Below are 19278 nucleotides of genomic sequence, written 5' to 3' on the forward strand. Positions count from 1 at the left end.
TCAATATCCTTTACAAGGACGCCTCTCTTTCATCGGCATATGCTCTGTATTGAAATACGATCACCTCGTTCGACAAATGGTGCTGCCCTTTGAACACTTGACGATATTGATCGATTTTTGCACACGTTTCGTTGCGCCGGCGAGAGAAATCAACAGATGAAAATGCACTAGTTTTACACGCAAAGACCACGAAGGCACCTTTAATTTAACCCTTTTTTTTTTTTGTTCGATGTGCGACTATTCAAAAATTCAACCTGGCGAACTACAAAATGGTAAATGTGTTACCAGCGCATTCGTCTTATCGCGAGAAATATGATTCAACAGATGGTACGTATGATTGTGGGTTTTATAACTAAAATTTAAGAGGGTATTTTACTTCCAAAATAATGTGATTTCAACACGGATACGTTTGTAGATTGGAGATGATCATAAAATAAAATCAGACTCGAAGTCTTCGGGTATTTTGAAATTTTTTGGGAATAAACTTCGAAAAAATACAAACCAGTAGCACCAACTTCAGCTCTGCATGGTAGGTACTCCTTGCAATTCGACAGAATCACAAAAAAAAATCGAAATTCTGAAGCCCAAGAAGTAAACAATAAATTTTTACGAAATGATCCAATACGAAGACAATCAGAACTGACTTTTCTGGAGGCGGTAGAGGGGGTAGGTAGGTACTCTCCAAGACCACCGTAAAAAGAAACTCGTAAAAAAAATTGAATGCAATGAAAGGACCTGACTTTATTTTTAGTCATTTTCCAAAATGTTGTCCAATGTTTCAAAACGTTTCCGAATTCTGCAAAGTGTCACGGAATTTACTCGAGCAAAGAAATACTCGGTGGGATTTTCAACCCCCCCCCCCCCCCCGCCCTCTTCTTTCCTTTCTAACATCCCACCAGGTAAGAAAAAAAATGAAAAAATCGTATGAATTAAGTAGATATTTTTTGAAAGAAAGAAAAATTTTTGAACCGGACAACAAAATTGAATATTTTCAAGTTCCAGTGGAATCTTGGGTCAATTTTCAATGAACTTTTGGATACTTAATCAAAAGGTCCATTTTTCATGGAAAAATCAAAAATGGAAAAAATTAAAATAGATAGACATCTGAAATTGAGCTTTTATTCAATTTTCAACCTCCCGAATCGATTGAGGATGGTTTCCAGATATTCTGGACTTTCAATGGATTTTTTGATTTTCGAGTTTAAAATTGAACATTTATAAACTCGATTTGCTATTTTTGTATACCTTTCCAACAATTTGGTAATTTATGACACTTTCGTAAACAAACCATTTTTTAATTTACAAAAATTTTGACTCATTAAGTATCTAGAGAAAATTTTAAATTTGAACCAGCAAAAAAGGATTTCAAAAATAATTTGGACCAAAATCGTCCTTTAAAAAAATCACAAAAATATGGCTAATTATTTCCTTTTAAATTTGAATTTTTCATTTTTTTGTCAAAAAATTAAATTAATTCTAATTTTTTTAATTTACTAAAAAGTAATAGTCCAGTCATTTTAGCAAAATTTTCAGTCGAACCTCGGAAAAATTGGGGGAAAGCTGAATTTCACATTATTTGTTCAGGTTGGTCTCTAAAACAACGCATCAAGAGTTGCACCCCTGCAAAGAGGTCATTAACCTTTGCCGATACAGGTTTTTCGGCTGTATCGCTGAAATGAAGGGACCGAGAGAGAAAATGTTCAAACAAAAATTGTTCTACGCTAAATTTACTATAAGTCAGTTCAGTTAAAATATATTTTTCAACTTTTGGCGAATATTTTTGAAAATCTAGGCCAAAAATGAGAAAAAAATCAAAATTGTACGAAATTGAGCTATAAAGCTGAAATTTGGAATATACCCTATTTTCAACCACCCAAATCGATTGGAAACCATTTCAAACCGTTTTGAGGAGTTCTGGAGCCTCCAGCACATTTTTGAAACTTGAAATATCCCACAAAATTTCATCAAAAATGAAGTTGGAAAGAGGAAATTTACGCTGCAATCCAACTTGAACACGCTATCAAGTCGACTACTGATGGGTTTGAGTCATTTTGTGTTCAGCAGTAACTTTTTGAAAATTCTTGGACCCTCCAGTAGATTTTTGAAACTTGAACGGAGTTGAAAATCCGAAATCCATTCTGTAAACTAATTTTAATACACTATGAAGTCGACTGTGAGTAGATTTCAAGTCGTTTTGTTTAACCTTCAGCGAGGTTTGGAAATTACTGGAGCCTCCTTTACATTTTTGAAACTTGCAATTTTACAAAATTTCCTCAAATGGAGTTGGAAAGCCGTAAGGTTAATTCGGATAGATTTCGTGGCCTTTTATAGGAAAACAGAAGTTTCTAAAAATCTGCTAGAGGCTCCAAAACAACTGCCTGCGATCCACCTTAGAATAATGTCAAAAATGGGGAGTCTCTGTTTGGTAAAATTTTACGGAAATTTTAAGCATTGAAATATCTGCTGGAGGCTCCAGTAATTTCCAAAAAGTCGCTGGAGGCTCCAGAACGACTTTAACTTTACTTGCAGTCGACTCCCTAGCGTATTGAAATTAGTTTACAGAATGAATTTCAGCTTTCCAACTGCTTTTGATGAAATTTTGTGGAAATTTCAAGTTTCAAAAATCTGCTGGAGGCTCCAGAATTACTCAAAATGGTTTGAAATAGTTTCTAATCGATTTGGCAGATGGAAAATAGGATATATCCCAGATTTCATCCTTCTACGTCAATTTGGTGAAATTTTGATTTTTTTTTCATTTTTGGCCAAAATTTGATTTTCAAAAATTCACCAAAAAATAAAATTTGAAAAATATATTTCAACTGAACTGATCATGCTCATAAGAAATTTAGAGTAGAACAATTTTTATCTGAACACTTCTCCTGTAGGGTCCTTAATTTTGGCGATACAGCCCAAAAACCTGAAAAACCTGTATCGACAAAGGTTAATGACCTCTTGCGGTGGTAGCGGTCAAGTTGCGGGGTGCAACTTTTGATGGGTTGTTTTAGAGACCAAACTGAACAAATAATGTGAAATTCAGCTTTCCCCCAATTTTTTCGAGGTTCGACTGAAAATTTTGTTAAAATGACTGTACAAATCAAAAAATGAAATTCACCACTTGAAAGTTGAAATTTGGCCATCTGACATATTTTTAAACGATTTGTGAATAGGTAATCCATTCATCATAATTGGCATTAAAAAAATTGTAAAATAAATATTTGTGACCTATGCCTCAAATTCTGACTTTTTTCCAACTCTACATTCGATTAATTTTTTTGAAAATATTTTCCAGAAAATTAGGCTTTTCCAGATTTGAAAACCTTCGTTAAGCACCACAACACAGAATTCTAAAATTTTCCAAACAAATTGAAAAATCTACCTCCACACAGCACAGTTATAGTTTGGAAGATGGCTCGTTTTTTTCAGGAAGCCAGTTAAATGGGAAAATGTTCCTTCTTGACACAATTTCAAAAATTGACTAGTTGATGGAAGCACTTCAACTCAACAGTACTTTTTTTTGAACATTTTAATTTTTTTAACTGTTTATAATTTGATAAATTTTTAATTCGCCCAACTCTTGTATAAATTCTGGCGGTCGGACACAAATCAGGTACATTTTACTGTGTATTGGTAATCAAGGATAAGATCCATCCCCCCGTAGAACAGATTTATAAGTGTACAGGTATAAGTAACCCACACCCCTCCTCTATCTCGTTCCCTCTCACCTTCATATACGAGTAGTTAGATATAAACAAAGACACATATAATTAAATCAGATTCCTTTTTCGGTGTAGTAGGTAGGTAGGTACCTACTATACAACACATATATTACATATATGCGCCTTCGCATCTAATAAATCTATTCGTCGACGTTCACACATCCACGAACGACGCGAAAGTCTTCCCCATATATGGGAATTTACTTCACTTGTCTATAATTATGTTCACCGAAAACGCAACCGATACATAAATCACGGATAGATTTTTTATAGGTACCTTCTCAACGGTAAGTACGTGTATTCGAAGCATCATTCATTTGGGTATTAATTACTTTCTTCTTCATATGTATAAGTTGGTATTGGGTAGGTATTCCTTCAAAATATCGTAAATAACTCGAAAATCATCATCGGAATTTCGAAAATATCGTATTCTTCTTAAATCACCGGGTTCTCCGATCTTCATCTCCCCACGTACTTGGAGTTTCGTGATCTTCGAGCTTACTATATACGAACGAGTAGGTACATCTACATATTGGTAATTCGATTAATAATTCCAATGAAGGAAGTGATAATAGCTGTTGTCTCGATTACACATAGGTATGCAGAATGTGTAGATATCTATGCCTATACATTTGTGTTTTATGAGAAATAAATTCAGGCCTTTTGAGGAGGTCGTAGAAAGTAACCAACTCAGATAGTACTAACATGTCTAGAAATTATATTCGAGGGCATCTCTTTGTTCAAGTCATCTTGGGTAGGTACTCATTTTCACAACCCTCAACCGGTCCTCAGGTGAAGGGGTCTGGTCATGCAGTGGGGTGTACCTTATTTGTGTACGCTGAAAAATTTTTTCATTTTTTTTCGCTCTTAAAGTTGTCGAGTTTTATGAGTAAAATTTCTCCATATCAGTAAAAATAATAAGTGCCAGGAAGCCCCAACTCCCCCCCCCCCCCCGATTCTCAAAATACATAAGAAATCTAAAAAATTGAAATTTTTACGTTTTTTACCCTCAAATTCTTAAATTTGGTCAATTTTCACTAGAAATGTATTTCCCATTATTTTTGTCCCCTTTTACATGATGAAAAAGTGGAACTTGTCCCTTCCCAAAAATGAAAAGAAATCAATATTTTCACCTTTTTTTTTCTCTATATTCTAAATTTTAATCCTTGAATATGGCCCATCTTTAACAGGAAAGCACTATTTTTTTATTTGCTTTCTCCCCCCCCCCCCATCACGGTGAATGGCGTGCAGCTCCAAATGAAATTTATGCAGTTCCAAAAAGAATGTAAATTTCAAAAATACATATGTATTATTCTAGAGAAAAGTTGACACAAAAATGCATAAAAATGACAGAGCTTTTGATTGGTTGGACAAAAAACGATCTTGATTTGAAATATCAAATTACTTTTTTTTTTTAGGATTTTCCATCTTTTTTATGCAACTCCAAGCATACCTATGTAACTTAAGCATTCTCAAAAAGGTTTATTGAGCTTCCAGAGATGAATTTTTCAAGGCATCTCCAAATTTTCACAATTTATCACCCCTACCTCCTTCAAATTCAAAAATAGGCAATTTTTCAAAATAACTTTTTTGGCTTGCCTCAAAAATTCACGCATAAATTCACCTCCCAAGAGTCAAAAAATTCAAACTTTCAAAAATTTATGTGAACTGGAAGGATTAATTTTTTTTCAATTTTAAAGACGCACAGTGGGCTGTGAGCACCCTCAAAACGCCTGTAATTCAAAAACTTACAATGAATCCGGGGTCGCAGAATACGAATTTGATAATATTTTTTTTGTAGGGGTGGGGGGTAAGGGGGTGGAAACTTCAAAATTCGACAATATTGATGTGTGATATGTCGAAATGTATGTTTTTGAGGGTGTAGATCACGAATCTGACAATATTTTTTTCGTAGGGGTGAAAAGTGGGGGATGAAGGGGGTGAAAAATTCAAAATGTGACAATAATTATGTGTGATATGTCTAAATGTATGTTTTTGAGGGTGTAGGTCACGAATCTGACAATATTTTTTTCGTAGGGTTGAATAATGGGGGGGGGGGGGTGAAGGGGGTAAAAACGGTGAAAAATTCAAAATTTGACTACAATGATGTGTGATATGTCAAAATGTGCGTTTTCTAAGGTGTAGAAGGGGTGAAGGGTGGGAGATAAAGAATTTTCTGTTGGGAAGCCGTTAACGTCCCAGTAAGAGAAAATTTGTAACATTTTAACGAAATTCACCAAGATTTTTCACTATAATAGACTGTGGAGGTCGGCGGGGCACTTTGGGGCAAAAATAGCAATCAACATCTTGAAATACACTATCTTAAGTATTACCAGCCATTGGAATTTCCCGTGCATCTACGTGCAAAAATTTTTTCTATTCCAAATTTATGCAACAGAGAAGGCAAAAAACGAGATTAATTACTTTATAAAAACTAAAATTGAGTAAATTGATGTAAAGTACCTACTTTCTGTTGAATTATTCATACTTGGTACATTTCGACATATCACACATCATTATATAGTCAAATTTTGAATTTTTCACTGTTTTTACCCCCTTCACCCCCCCCCCCACCCATTCAACTCTACGAAAAAAATATTGTCAGATTCGTGATCTACACCCTCAAAAACATACATTTCGACATAGCACACAACAATATTGTCGAATTCCGAAGTTTCCACCCCCCCTCACCTCCTTACCGGACCCCTACAAAAAAAATATTGTCAAATTCGTATTCTGCGACGCCAAAAACATAAGAGAGGATATCACTGTACCATTGTTTTAGGATTCATTGTAAGTTTTTGAATTACAGGCGTTTTGAGGGTGCTCACAGCCCACTGTGAGACGGGCTATTTCGCAAAAGAACCTTTTTTTGTTCAATCTTATAAAGTTGAATCAAAAATGTAGGTCAGAGTGTCAGAAATGTCAAATTTTGTAAAGGGTACCTGACTTCTCAATTTCCAGAGAAGGCACGTTTCAAAAAAATCAAATTAATGTTGGGCACAAAGTTATCTCTAGGTAGGCAAAGAATTGTTTGAAGATTATAGTTGGGAGTAGGAAGGATTGAATTCATTATACTTAAACTAATTTTTAATTAAAATCGATTTAAGATGTTTGCAGGTACTGTATTTATTATTTTCTGTTTTCTTTTGAGCAAATTATGGTTTTTTGGTTGTGGAGGGGAAGGGGAGGGGGAATCACAATAATTCTTAAATTTTTGTAAGTATTTTGTGCTGCTGCAAAAAATCTTTAAAATTATAGTCTCTGGCCTATTGAAATACTGAAAATTAAACATCAAACAAGTAAGGAAGTTTTTTCTTGAAGAAAAGTCATTTAAAGACACTCTGAAAGAAGATTAAATTTTTAAAAGAAATACTGATCTGTTCAATTTTTTTTTGTAAAAAATGGAGCTATTTGCGGTAGGTCAGACATTCATATTATTATAAGATTCAGCACCACATTTTATGACCTGGAACCTGTTCTTTTTGATCAAATAAGCTCAAAGTTGGGAAATAGAGTTTTCTCGCAAGGTATCTTTGACATTTGGAGTTGAGAGGGTCAAAGTTCAAAATTACAGAAAGGTCATTTTTTGGAGAAGCATAATTTGGCCCCAATTTGATAAAAAGGGTTCAAATTCACACCATTGGTGAGTATCGCCATTGTAAACAACATATCCAAATTTTGGATTCCTAGGTCATCCCCACCGCATTTAAGGTGGAAAAAAACTGATTTTGAGCCAATTTTTTACCTCACCCCACTCTTAAAATTGACCTAAGGAGCCCCCAATGTCCAGCATACCATGGGATATGCGATGGTGCCACAGGAGTACCTTTTGCAAGTTTCAACCTTCGAAGTCCAACCCTATTTGACCTCTGTCCAGGGTCAACAAAATTTTCTTATTTAGAAAGATTCTGCCCATAAAGGAAAAATTTTCAAAAAATTTCTACGGACATTAATTTTTTATCTTTTTGAATTTTTTTCAAATTTGAGGGGGCCCATACAAGAGAGCCAACATCATCTGAGGATGGGACGAAGGTTTTCAGTTGAAAAGGAGATTATGTACTTAGAGCAATTTTAATGTGGAAATAAGATATTTTCAAAAATTTCCCCTGATTTTGACTTATTTTTCCGATTTGGGGCCTCCTTACTGAGAGGCCAATATGATTTGAAGGGTCGAAGAAAATTTTTTCTTGAAAAGGGTTTATTTGGAAAAATTTTGACGCAGAGAAACATTTCATAAATTGAATTTCTTTCATTATTTTGATTTTTTCAACTTGGTGGGGGGAGGGGAGCTACCGAGATCACTTTTTTTGCAGATAGGGGGAAAATAGAAATAGGGAATCATTTTCTCATCTGAGGTAACAACATTGGAGGGGAGGGTTGATCCACATTGCTTCCTTTCTCGCCTTCGATGACTTGGAATTCTCAAATTCAATCTCCAAAATTCATTTTTTTGTCTTCAATGTGTTCAATTTTTTTGGATGATTTCTTCAACAAGATTTATTCAAACGAGGTATCCAATAAGACCATTTCTCCAAAATTCAATCCATTCTTAAAATACAAACCGTATAAGTTAATTTTTGCATTCCGAAAACTCGGTTTGGTAATTTCGCGCGTATTAGCTCGCAGGCTGTATAATCATCCGTTCAATAATGACTCATCGATGCCAAATAACTTTCGATTAATCTTCTACTATAGTTGGTAGGTATTCGATCGGCGCGCAATAATTAATACAGCAGAATACTCGGTAAATTTCTTTTCTCCTAAGTCTGGATAATGCTTAATCCGCGCAGTAATTTTGGAACAGGTACTCGAAAGATGCTTATATTACTTATACCCACATGTGAAACATTGTAAGCTCGGTAATAAGACGGGAATTAGCTACTTGTATATCGTGAAACTCGAACAATCGACGAATTTTCTCCACAGCAACGGCGCTACGTACAAAAGATCCCCATAGAGACGATGAGGAGCAGGGAGACGTAACCGCAACACAAGTCGATGATGAATAAAAAATAAAAAAATATACAAAATCGATAAAAAAAAATCATCGAACTAGGTACATTAACTCGACAACTGGTTCGAACCGGAATTATCGAACGATTAAGTATATGCATATGGTAAAAGGAGAAAATTTACGTGACGCGAACGTTCCAAGATTTTGGAAATATTTTGACATTGAATCGGTATTAGGCGCGGCGCGGTTACAATGACCATTTTAGACGAATATTTCTCACGTCGATACACGTCGTCGTTTGAAAAGAATGAAGCTGAAGCAGAAGCAGAATGAAAAAAAAAACTCGAGCCATCGAATACCTCTATAAATACAGAACAAATGCAGCTATTCTCTTTAAACAAGCAAATCCAAGCTACTGTGGTATTTTTTTTTCTTCTACTGCAAAATAGGACCAATTTTTTAGGTAGCTGGAAATAATGTCGCAGCAAAATAGAGGAAGGAAAAAAAACTCTCGAGTCGAGTTTTTAACATTTTTTTCTGCATGTTCGACGTGTTCGACTCATCTCGGTGGCAACTGGCAGGTAAAAGGGAGTCTCGATTGGTGCATCGTTGTTGCGATGAACAAAAGGCCGACGACATAGTAAAAGTGCAATGTCTTTGCTGTTTGACAATCGACTCGGTCTTTTATTTGAGTATCTTTTATTCGTTGGATTTCTTTTGTCGTACGTAACACGTATTCTATTGCGCAACGTTCGTTTCGTATTCCTCTTAAAAACGTCTATTTCTTATTATTACGACCGAGTTTTGTACTTCATCCACCATTTCCACGTAGTATAGCGAAAATTCCAACCAGCGTAAGATTAATGATCGTCGTCGACTGTACGTATCGTAAGTTGTATTCCATCCCCGCCGAGGCAATATGTAGGTCGGTCGGCGGCGCGTATTCAATCCGAGGGTTGTTTTTTTTTTTTGTCAAATGTAAAACAATCTCGAGGATGGTTACATTCTCACGAATATGTATTCAAAAAAAAAAAAAAAAAGTAAACTAGGAAGTGGAAAAATAAGGAAGTCGATTCATTTACGTATAAATGGGGGTGGGTGGCACGGATGAAATTGAATGCTTCGATTGTGCTATTCTTTATTCTTTTTTTTTCTCTGCTCTTTATGTCAACAAAACGCGTGGTTGCGTGTGTGCCTTTTTTTTTTTTATTGACTAGAAGTCAGTCAAGTGCTCTATTATACATGAGAACGATATTTGCGATGTTCGCGTAGCGTACATTGGATAGGTCAAGGTGTTCGTCGAACCTGTTGTATCCCCTTGATCTGTTTCGCGTCGTATTCGGAGGAAAATTCTCTCACATCGTTCTCCGGTATTCGTTGCGTCGTCGATTGCAGGTCTTCTTCTAGATGATCGAAATCGTCTACTTTCGCAGGCTAAAGATGAACCGTAGGTCTAGATGTGAGTTTTTGCACTTGACGTCGACGTAATTCTGCTCGGTGACGATCAATTGTGGCCTGTGGCTCTGGTTGTGATCATTTGCACTCGATGTCGAGGCAGATTTTCATCTACCTCCTCCTTCTGTTCTTCGAGGAGTTCTCTGTGAACAAGAAATTAGCTACAATTGTCTCATTTCTTTCAATTTTTTTTTCAATTGCCCATGAAAAGTATTCGAGTCCGGTCTCCATCTTCAATTTCCACTAAAACTGTCGTTTGTCTTCTCAAAATTTATCCTCTGGCTGCCACATCTGAAACATCTCGCCAGGTCTCAGATACCATAAGCTTCAACAAGGAAAACAACACGATCATTCACAAAACCCACACAAGCCCATTCCTTCACCTTATAGAGACCCATTCGCGAGTATTTTTTACGTACAAATATAACCTTGAAGAAGAGAAGAAACAAACAAAAACAAAAAAACTCCGATAGGGTTTGAACGACAATATCTTCCTTTGCTATTTTATCCAGAGCAGAGCAAAGCAGAGCAGAGCGTCGTGTACTATAAAAAAAGAGCACCGAAGCACAAAGGCTTCTTTCCTGTACATGTCGTGTGTATTGCGATCCAACAGTGGATACTTAAACCTCGCAACGTACGGATAAGATCGCGATTTCCGGACATTATTAACGAATAGGGAGGCTTACGGGTACATCCGCCTGTCTTCTATCGTGCTTACCCAGATATAACCTTATAGTTTTAAGTTTGGTCTTCGTCGTCGTCTTTGAAAACAGCTACCGCATATATACGCGTGTGTAGGTACGAAATTTCAGTCCGGTAAATTGTCTTTCGAGACCGGAGACTTCATCGTGGTGCTCGTGATCGTCGTCTTCGTCTTCGTCGTCGTAATGAGAATTCAACCAGCCGTGTCTCACTGATTCGCTGGGTTTTTTGCTGCTGCTAGGGCTATAGGAAGTTGTCGAACCTCGAGAAAGATTCATTTTTACAGTCAACTTTACGTACCTATGTGAAGGTGTTTCGGAGATCAAAACATCGTAATTTTCATGATCTGCAGGTAGCCATGGGTGGACATCTCATCTTCTGCGCGTGATTTCAAAAATTCATAATACATACACAAAAATGCAGCATTGCAGCTAAATCATAAAATATCTGCTCATTTTCAATGTTCGATCGATTGGATCAGATAAAAGAATAAAAATGGGAAAAAATAGGAATGCGAACGTTTCCATTTTTTTTCTCTTCAATAATCGTTAGCCTGATTTTTGAACTGATACCCTTAGGTTTGAACAAAACCAAACTAAATCAAAAAAGTCTGCCCCAGCTCCCAAAATTCCAAAAACCCAAAATTTTAGGAGTTGAACCCCTTTCTTGAATTTTTTTCATGTTTTTTTTTTTCAACTAAGTAAATCCCAAGTATGAATTAATTACTTCTTTTCCACCCCCCTCCCCCTAGCAAATTCTAAAATTACCAGTTTTGTACCATTTTGGAGCCTCCAGCGAGTTTTCTATTTTCTCCAGAAATTTCAAGACGTTCTCAGACCCTCTTGACCTTCATAAGTTCTTGGACGATTATCGCAGAATTCCATGAATTTCAGTTCAAAAACGAATTTTGGACCATATTTTCCCTTCACCCGAAGGCAATTCGAAATTTTTGGAGAAAACTGAAACTCACTCAAGGCTCTAAGTTTTTAAAATAGGTGAGGGGAAGGAGACTGAAACACGGAGTAATTATTCACACGATGCTTATTTTGTTTGGAAAAATATGTTTCAAGAAAAAAGTTAAAAATCCATAAAAACAACTTTTTCGAACTTTTAAAATTTTCAAAAAATTCTCGAAAAATTCATTGTCAAAACAAAGCACAAGCTCTACTTTCTACAGTATGGCACAAAAGTTCTGAGTGGAAAGAGCTAACGAGATGAATATGAAGCGGAGTTGAGTAGGGAAAACTAAGGGCTTTCAATAGCGACCTTGAAAATTTCAGGCTCATTCTCATGGGTGTCCACAAAGTGAAAAACCGGTTTGGTCAAAAAATTCAAACAAAACAAAAAATGTAGGACATAAAAAATTACACAATTCTGTCTAATCACATTTTGAAACCAGTTCATTGGTTCACATTTAGCAACCAGTTTTTGACAATCACCTATGAAATTAAAGATATTAGCCGGTTTCAAAATCCGATTAGCGAAAATTGTTTGATTTTTCACGCTCTACAACTTTTGTTTCAAGCTTTTTTCTCTTATCTCCAATTTTTAGGTAATTTTAGATAACTGGTTGCAAATTATGAACCGGTTTCAAAATCCGATTAGCAAAAATAATTTGATTTTTCATGCTCTGCAACTTTTGTTTCAAGCTTTTTTCTCTATTGACAATTTTTAGGTAATTTCAAATAACTGGTTGCAAATTATGAACCGGTTCAAAATCCGATTGGTGAAAATAATTTGATTTTTCACGCTCTGCAACTTTTGTTTCAAGCATTTTTCTCTTATCTCCAATTTTTAGGTAATTTTAGATAACTGGTTGCAAATTATGAACCGGTTTCAAAATCAGATTGGCGAAAATAATTTGATTTTTCATGCTCTGCAACTTTTGTTTCAAGCTTTTTTCTCTATTGACAATGTTTAGGTAATTTTAGATAACTGGTTGCAAATTATGAACCGGTTTCAAAATCCGATTAGCAAAAATAATTTGATTTTTTGCGCTTTGCAACTTTTGTTTCAAGCATTTTTCTCTTATCTTCAATTTTTAGGTAATTTTAGATCACTGGTTGCAAATTATGAACCGGTTTCAAAATCCAATTGGCAAAAATAATTTGATTTTTCATGCTCTGCAACTTTTGTTTCAAGCATTTTTCTTTTATCTCCAATTTTTAGGCAATTTTAGATAACTGGTTGCAAATTATGAACCGGTTTCAAAATCCGATTAGCGAAAATAATTCAATTTTTCACGCTCGGCAACTTGTGTTTCAATATTTTTTTCTCTATTAACAATTTTTAGGTAATTTTAGATAACTGGTTGCATATTAATGAACCGGTTTCAAAAAATTCATTTCGCGTTTTTGTCGCCTTAATTTAATGTGTAGAATATTCATTGCGCCAATAATAACCAGTTTGAATTTTTTGACCAAACCGGTTTTTCACTTTGTGACACCCTGAGCATGAACCTGAAATTTTCAAGGTCGCTTTTGAAAACCCTTATTTTTCCCTACTCAACGCCGCTTCATTCATCTCGCTAGCTCTTTCCATTTGGAAATTAAAGCCACCGCGGCACTACTTTTGTGTCACACTGTATATCAAATTCCGGCATGTGTGATAAAGCCATATTAACCATATAAACTTACAAAAAAAAAAAAATTCAAGAGGCCCAGGAGCTCATTTTCATTAGTCTTGAGCATGTCTATTGTCTATAGTATTTTTTTTTAGCTTTCATTTTCTTTATCCGAACTTTGAGAACATCTCAGCCGAAGCCCTTGCATTAGTATTTGGGCTGGGTTTGGCGAGATATTCGAGAGATTGGTAAGGGAAGGGAAGATCTTGACCTAAAAATTCGCAGAAGTTCAAATTTTTAGGGAGGGGGGAGTGATAGTGAAGGTGAATGAAAATGGTCAAAAACCTTAACATGAGTAGGCCTACCTATCGATCGAAAGGAGTTCAAAAGTTGTTCAGTGTATATTCAAAGATCTCCTGAAGCAATTTGGAGGAGAAAACCCTTATTTTTTCGCGGTTTTTGATATTAAAAAGCATCTCGTCACCTCCCCATCTCTTCAAAACTGACCTAAAAGGCTAAAACTTGGCGTGAGTTTATACATTTTTATTTTTTTTCATCAGAATTTTTCAGCGCTTAATTTACTGCTTTTTAAAAAGAAACACTTGAAGTCAAAGGAATTAGAAAGGAGGTGAACAATTACCACTCGTATTTCCCATTATTAAAATTTTTCAATTCACTGTAAAAAAAATTTCACGCAGTTCAACTTTTGCAACTAGGACTTGAAATTATTTCATTTAAAAGTTCGTCCAAAAAGAAAACATTCACCTCCCCCCTCCCCTCCACTTAACATAGTCTGGACCTAGAAAAGAACAGTAGGAAGGTATAGGTATTCAGTAGAAGAAAAAAAAACTAAAAAGAATTAAGATTGAAAAAAAAAATAGATTTTCCTGAATTTTCTCCGATTTTTCAGACCAATTCCGAGAGTGGAGCTTCAAATTATACTCGAAGTATCTGAAACTGGAGACCAACTAAGAAGGAGAGAAGGAGTTGATTCACTAGATATTTTGAAAATTAGTATTTCAAAATTTTTTAAAACTTTTGGTATTGCACGGACATTTGGATTTTTGACTCAAAAATCAATAACTTAAGGCCCTCGAAGACTGATTTCGACATCACTGGCCTTTTTTATTCAAAGATTGAAATGCACAATACATATAAAGATATGAGTAGGTAGAGATATTTTGGATTCGAGGTGTGTCTGGTGAGAGGGAGAGGTGGTTGAAATATTCCAAAATTTTAAAAATCAATTTTTTAAGCTTTAAAAAGGAGCTAACCGATTAAAAATGTTGAAAAAAGTTGACGAGTATTTTTCAGCTTTCTTCCACAGCCATTTCAAGCCTCACTAATTATTTCAATTCCTTCATAGTTCATAAATCTTTTAAAAATGAATCTATACTCGTAATGTTCGAAAATAGAGAAAAAATACTGATGTTCAAAATGTTGAGGCATTCAACTACCCTTCTTCCTCTGGAGAATAACGTTTTTTTTTTCAAACATTGAGGTAGAAAATGAATTGTTCACAAGTTTTGTCCTACGTTAAAGTTACCCCCCTCCCCCTCCCTCCATCTCAAATGATAAAATTTTCAAAAAAAATCATTGGAAAAGTTGAAAAAAGTTTTCTTGAATAGGAAGTTTTATTTTTGAAAGTTGAAATCCAACAGGTCAAAAACAATTTTATGAGGTTTTTTACTTACTGATAAAAAAGTTTTTCACGAGAGACAAAAAAAAATCCATTTTCCCTTCAAAAACAGAGTTGTCAATTCTTCTTCAAAAATTGAGATTTCATGTACGTACCTAATTTCGGCTCAAAAAATGTGTAACGTTTCATTTTTTGCCCGGAGTTTGCTTAAAAACGTAATTTTATTTCAAAAAAAAAAAAAAATTGCCTACAAACATGAAGATTGCATTTTCTTTCCAAAAAAATTAATACCTAAATCAATAAAGTTTACACTCTCTCTTCAAAACTAAACTTGAATTTTCATTTTCTGTTCGAAAATACTGTTTTCACTTTATTTTCAAAATCAAAAAAGTTCAGCTCTCTCACTCGAAAGTCCTCACGAATTTGGTAAGATTTCTTTGACCAGGTCTCTAAAATGAAAATCCCATCAGTCAACTTGAGTTTTTCGTTCACCTTCGCAAAATGATATCATCTTCTCGCTGATCTGGATAGGGAAACTGACAAGTATAATCTTAGCACCAACCACATCATCCAACTCGAAACAAAAAGATGTAAACAGAGAGTCTTGACCATGATCATCTCAGAGGAATCTGTCCTTACACCAATCGGAAGCTGTACTCTCAAATATTCGGTTAACCTACCCGAATTGCGTACACGCATGATGGCCAAGATGTCACCAAACCTCATCATCTTCCGCAGCATACCTCGAGGACATTCAAAACACGTAACCCAATTATGCCAACACTTACAACTATGTAGGTAGTTCATTGAATCATTGTGTTGTATTCACATTAAAAAAACTCGAGTACACTACGGCAGGCTGGCAGGGAGACGATTCGATACGATACAGGAATTAAACGCGGACCTTAGGTACGAGTACGATTCGTTTCATTGAAATTCCAGATGTTTTCGCCATCTGAGGCGCCAAGTACACATCTTATTTCATAACTAACGCGGACACTTACTTCCGGAATATGGAATTAAGCCGGCAGAAAATCATCCGGGACATCTGTTAAAGAGAGACATACACAGTATCATTGTACAAGGAGCCTGCGCACATCTATGGTATACAGCAGGGCAACTGCATCCACATCTACAGAAAAACAAATCTTTAAAAAAATACCTACCCTTTGGTAGTGCGCGCGGTGGCTGGTGGTGGTTTTTCCTCTTGAAAATTGCACGTGTCTCGTGCACGTGTATTTATACTTATACGAGTAGGTACACGAGCAACTAAATAAGGACCACACCGCATCCTGGAAGAGATTTCCTTATCATCATACGCCTTCTTCCGATCGTCTGTGGACTGTGATGCTGATAAGCGAGTGGAAAACCTGTAAAACGTGTACTATTTTTTATTATAATAAAATTTACACACCTGGAGGTAGAGCGTAGTATTTTTTTTCTTTGCGTTTCGCCGGATATACCAACATGATAAATATGGTATCTACCTGATCGAAACTGTATACACTTGGAGATGCGACGGATCTAGCAGATGAAGATATGAAATTCAGATTTGTATCCTTCTTCGTATAGATAATTTCATTTGTTGCTACGATATGCTCAGTCATAAGTACCTAGAAAATTTACAAGAGCGAAATTAATACGTCGTCGTTATTGAACTAGACGCGTGAATGAAACCTTCGTTGTTCATTAAAAAAACCCGCGCGCGGTGAACTACCTGCCGCCGAATATAAGGAAGCAGGCTTAAATTTTCAAAGACCTGAATATACGCTATGTTTCATTCAATAATTTCAACTATCGAGGATCGTATTTCCGGACGTGAAGAGTACACTGTAGGAGTACACGTCCGGAATCTGCACCCGTTTCAACGCGTTCATGTTCACCACCGAACGATGATGAGGGATGGGTGCGGAGATGGAGTATGAATACTCTGCAATGGGTACCTATATATGTATAGGAGTGATTCCCAAAAAATCTGTACCCGCGGGCCCACTTTTCGTGTTTCCAGATCGTTTCAAAACACGTGTTGAATCACGAAGGAGAAGGAAGTAATTCGAATAGATTATCCGCCGTTTCAGTTGTCTCATACCTTGAAGAGTATTCATCACCGGAATGGCAAGGTGCAAGAAGCTCTTGGTAACCGGTACCTTCATTTATGCAAAATCGTACTTGTCTAAACTTCAAATCATCGTACGGTCCAACGTTCGTTCATCCAGCAATAGAAATCGAAATCTGAAACAATTTAAACGATTTTTAATTACTAATGAAACCAAGAGTCCGAAATTGACTAAAATCTACCTCAACCTTATAGGCATTCCACCAAAACTTCATTTCCGCGCAGCGCCGATTAAAAGGTAAACAATATATCAAACAATGACATAACGTGAACGTAGATTGCAAAATATAAGAAATATTGCCAACCTAACCCTCCTCCACTTTTCCACGTAGCACATTTTACCACCGATAAATAATTTATTTTTAGATAGTAATACGAAAAAATATATCATAAAATATAAGTAAGGCGGAGTACATCATACTATAATGCGAAGCGGGGAAAACACACACGTTATTTTTTTACACGAATGAAAAAAGAAAAAGGGTTGCACAGTACTCATTCGTATGGTATAGGCGAACACAGAATATAGCAATATACACATCATCTGCTTAAGTGTTTTTGTGGCCTTTTTTGTACCTTTGGTACGTATATAAGAGCGTACGTTGGGATAAAATAAAAACAGACTGCTGCGAGTGACTTCTTTTCAACCTTTAGATTACATCGTTATTTGAAAGGAAAAAACCTCTGTTTTAATTAAGAGAATGGTTCGCGTTTAAATGGCGATGATTAATGGAGAGGCGTTTACCGTGTGTACAAAAAATTAGTTACGGTTTTATACCTATTAACAAAAGCCATGCAGCATCTGAGAAATCTTAGTAGATATTTGGTAAAATTTGGTTGAAAAAAATACCTACATATGACCGCAGAACACGGTGCTGCGGCGTCGATGGAAACATTTATGTATAATAGACAATGTTATCCAGCAGGTGTTTTGATTGAAACAGCGATTCAGTCGCGTGGATACTATCAAGTACCCGCACCCATAATCGAGCCATCTTCCGATCATCCGATGCATAAACGCTGCAGCTGTAACTAAACGTTTTACTTTAAAATATACCAGTTTTTTTTCAATTATTGTTCGGAGATTTTTCCAACTATCAAGGTCGATTTAGAAGTGTAATATTGGAATGTACTAACTCGACGTAGGTATAGTCAAATCCTACGGTAACCTTGCTCGTGCTTACGTTTACGCTGGATATGGTCGTTGGTAGAATCAGGAGAATTTCGTTCGTTGTATATAGCCTATAGGGTGAAATCGACTTGCAATTTTATTCCTCTCGTATTACTATATGCTTGCTTCGGTACACTTTACACTTTACAGTCGACATGTGCGAAGGAAATGAGAACATTTTGCTCATTTCGGATCTTCAAATTAGAGATGCTTCGTTGATTCACGAATAAGTGTAAGATGCCTAGCGAACGTGTATATTCCTTATGGTTCGTTGTACGGTGCTTTCATCATAGGTTCATCCTGTATGTATTCCATTCCTGAATAAGCTAGACAGAAGTATAGAATTAACGATGTGTTTTATCTTAGGCTAGTATACTTGATGGTGAAAAGATTCATCAACTTACTGTTTAGATAGAGAAGCATTCTGAGCGATGAATGTTTGCAAATTTGAGTCCATGATATCGAATATCCAGTGGTAAAGTTCGATGAATTCATTCTCCATAGACGAGGGAGATTATTGAACGTGCCTAGGTAAATAGACAAATTTATTCCGGTCCAGATGATTGAAGTTATGGAGATATACTTATACCTACTTGAATTTTCAATCACACACTTCGTAATTGATACCTATTGATACTTACATCATCATTATTATCATCAATCAATCAATTAATCATCCATTCATTGCTTCATTAGTGATCTGAGCAGTGAGCACCTAAATTTGCAAGAAAAGGGTGCAAAAAATAATCAATTAAAATTCATTTTTAATTACCTATAAAAATGGCAACACTGTCATAAATTTCAAAATTTTGTTTTTAAATTTTTTTCTCAATTTTTTCGGAGCATGACGTTATTATTTATTGTGTTTGTGTCAGAATTGAAAAAAAATATTGACAAGTAGTTTATAAATATGAAAAACAACATTTTTGTTTCCGTTGAAAACTTTTTCACTAGAACAT

The 19278-nt window shown here is 35.6% G+C and overlaps 1 long non-coding RNA gene across 1 annotated transcript in view; it reads right to left on the minus strand.

The window, feature by feature from the left end:
- LOC135847757 (uncharacterized) overlaps positions 1-19045 on the minus strand; it is a 30277-nt gene extending 11232 nt beyond the window's left edge. The window contains exons 1-8 of the long non-coding RNA XR_010559228.1: positions 18961-19045; positions 18724-18846; positions 18286-18645; positions 18003-18180; positions 17122-17264; positions 16520-16645; positions 16199-16402; positions 16037-16080 (exon numbers count right to left, since the gene is read on the minus strand). This is a non-coding gene — a long non-coding RNA (uncharacterized LOC135847757). The remainder of the gene's footprint in view (positions 1-16036; positions 16081-16198; positions 16403-16519; positions 16646-17121; positions 17265-18002; positions 18181-18285; positions 18646-18723; positions 18847-18960) is intronic.
- Between the last annotated feature and the right edge of the window lie 233 nt (positions 19046-19278).

This window comes from Planococcus citri, chromosome 5, assembly GCF_950023065.1.
Source record: "Planococcus citri chromosome 5, ihPlaCitr1.1, whole genome shotgun sequence".
NCBI classification, from domain to species: domain Eukaryota; kingdom Metazoa; phylum Arthropoda; class Insecta; order Hemiptera; family Pseudococcidae; genus Planococcus; species Planococcus citri.